This window comes from Terrapene carolina, unplaced genomic scaffold (genome assembly GCF_002925995.2).
Source record: "Terrapene carolina triunguis isolate 2854851 unplaced genomic scaffold, T_m_triunguis-2.0 Scaffold55, whole genome shotgun sequence".
Classification (NCBI taxonomy): Eukaryota; Metazoa; Chordata; order Testudines; family Emydidae; genus Terrapene; species Terrapene triunguis.
The window spans coordinates 618,436-621,147 of NW_020664406.1; the positions used below are offsets into that span (position 1 = coordinate 618,436).

The window sequence follows — 2,712 nt, forward strand, 5'->3', positions numbered from 1 at the left end:
CCAGAGTGGCTATTTCTCTCCACCATCCTACAGTGCTAGGTTGGATTTACTCTCCTTTAGGAAACCTCCCAAAGGCCCTCTATAACTGGAGACCCTTAGGATGTGTTAAAGGTCACTGGTCCCCTTGCAAGGCAGGGGCGGCTCCAGGCACCAAGCACGTGCCTGGGGAGGCAAGCCGCGGGGGGCGGCAATCAGGGAGCCTTTGGTGGCATGCCTGCGGGAGGTCCGCCGGTCCCGTGGCTTCGGTGGCAAGTACGCCGAAGGTGCGTGACTGGCAAACCTCCTGCAGGCGAGCCGCCGAAAGCCGCCTGACTGCTGTGCTTGGGGCAGCAAAATACATAGAGCCACCCCTGTTGCAAGGGAATAAAACTTTCACCCTCAGGTTACCTATGGACTTTGGGAGCAAATGCCTTTTAACTCTTCCTCCCTATACACATCCCCAACTGAAGGAGAATAATTTAGAAGGCTCCTGGCTCCTCTGACCTTCCTGCGAGAGTCAAGCTTCATTTCTTTTGGCATTTACTATTAAAGTTACAGCCAGCAGGAATTCTGCAGAGGCCTAGATCTAGCGTGGAAGACAGTCATTTGTAGGGTTCTTTAAAATTAAAAAGTCTGCTGCAAGAGGATAGTTAAGTTCTCTGTTTTGATTATGTTGTGTGTAACCTTCAAGCAAGTGGTACGAGATTGATCCAGTTTGGCCAGAAGCGTAGCATGTTGGTGAGTTGGCTTAGCTGCTATTTTGGAAAGTGTTCACCTTTGAGAATAAGAATTAATTGCCTGAACAGCTCTTTGGGCATGAACATACCCTCTCAACCATGACTACAATATTGCTAATGCAGTTCTAACCTCCTGCCTCTCTGCATACACTTTTCCCATTTCACGAATGGGAACTGGGTTGCTCAGGATCATTCAAGTCATGGGGAGGTGAAGTTGCCCAGCATGCTGGAAGCCCTGTAACAAGTGCATTAAGAAGAGCTCTTGAATGACAAGGGAAGGCTGCAGTCACACTGTGAAATCAGTTTTGACAAGTTAATACTGTCTAGCTGACCTCACTATCATGTATTCCTGTAAATAGAAGTTACAAGATCCTTGAGTGAAGTGTCTTGTTTCGATTAGTCAAAGCAACTTTTCCAACAATAGACTGGTTGTTTGACTTCTACACCAGGGCACTGCATTTTTTTTACTAACATGATCTCCAAAAATGATTAACTAGCTTAATTACTAGAATGTCAGTGAAAGTGATTTGATCCCTTGTTTACTGGTACATAGCCTGAGAAACTATTTGCCAATCAGACCCATAATTTAATGTGAGACTGCAAGTAGGGAGCTAGTTCCAGCTCTGATTTTCTTGGTCTGAGAGGAGAGAAATAAATCTAAGACACCATTTAGAACACAGATGCCTTTTATATTTGAGAAGTTAGCCATTTAAACAGAAGATTTTTAGAGTTATTTTTGCAACTACTGTTACATTGTCAAGGTTACAGAACTGCTGACAGAGGCAACAGTGGAGGGCACCAAAGGACATAATAAAGCATGCTTCACCACAACTGTGAACAGACTTCATTCAGAACACTTGCCTGCCTTTACTAAAGATTTTCCTAAACCTTTTTAATCTTAAGCCTCATCCTCCTCTCCTTCCTCTTCAAATTCCCCTTGCTCATCAGCAGTGGCATCTTGGTATTGCTGATATTCTGAGACCAGGTCATTCATGTTGCTCTCTGCCTCAGTGAACTCCATCTCATCCATGCCCTCACCAGTGTACCAGTGCAAGAAAGCCTTACGCCGGAACATGGCCGTGAACTGCTCAGAGATTCTCTTGAACAGCTCCTGAATGGCTGTGCTGTTCCCAATGAAAGTGGCAGACATTTTGAGGCCGCGGGGGGGAATGTCACAGACAGCCGTCTTGACATTATTGGGGATCCATTCGACAAAGTAGCTGCTGTTTTTGTTCTGGACGTTGAGCATCTGCTCATCCACTTCCTTCATGGACATCCGGCCACGGAATATTGCTGCCACAGTCAGGTAGCGGCCATGGCGAGGATCACAGGCTGCCATCATGTTTTTAGAATCAAACATCTGCTGCGTTAGCTCTGGCACCGTCAGAGCCCGGTACTGCTGGCTGCCACGGCTAGTTAGCGGGGCAAACCCTGGCATGAAGAAGTGCAGACGGGGGAAAGGCACCATGTTGACTGCCAGCTTGCGGAGATCAGCATTCAGCTGTCCCGGAAACCGGAGGCAGGTTGTCACGCCGCTCATAGTGATGGAGACCAGGTGGTTGAGGTCCCCATAGGTAGGGGTTGTGAGTTTCAGCGTGCGGAAGCAAATGTCATACAAGGCTTCGTTGTCAATACAGTAGGTTTCATCCGTATTCTCCACCAACTGGTGGACAGAAAGGGTGGCGTTGTAGGGTTCAACCACGGTGTCTGACACCTTTGGAGATGGCATTACACTGAAGGTGTTCATGATACGATCTGGATACTCCTCCCTAATTTTGCTGATGAGGAGAGTTCCCATCCCAGACCCTGTGCCACCACCTAGAGAATGGGTCAGCTGGAAACCCTGTAGACAGTCACAGCTTTCCGATTCCTTCCTTACCACATCCAGGACAGAGTCCACTAGCTCAGCTCCCTCTGTATAGTGGCCTTTTGCCCAGTTGTTTCCAGCACCACTCTGACCTGGAAGGTGGAGTGGAAAGATGCTGATTTAGTCACC

At 47.8% G+C, this 2,712-nt stretch overlaps 1 pseudogene; it reads right to left on the reverse strand.

Moving 5' to 3' along the window:
• Nucleotides 1-1,461: 1,461 nt before the first annotated feature.
• Nucleotides 1,462-2,712, reverse strand: part of LOC113407897 — a 1,399-nt pseudogene continuing 148 nt past the window's right edge.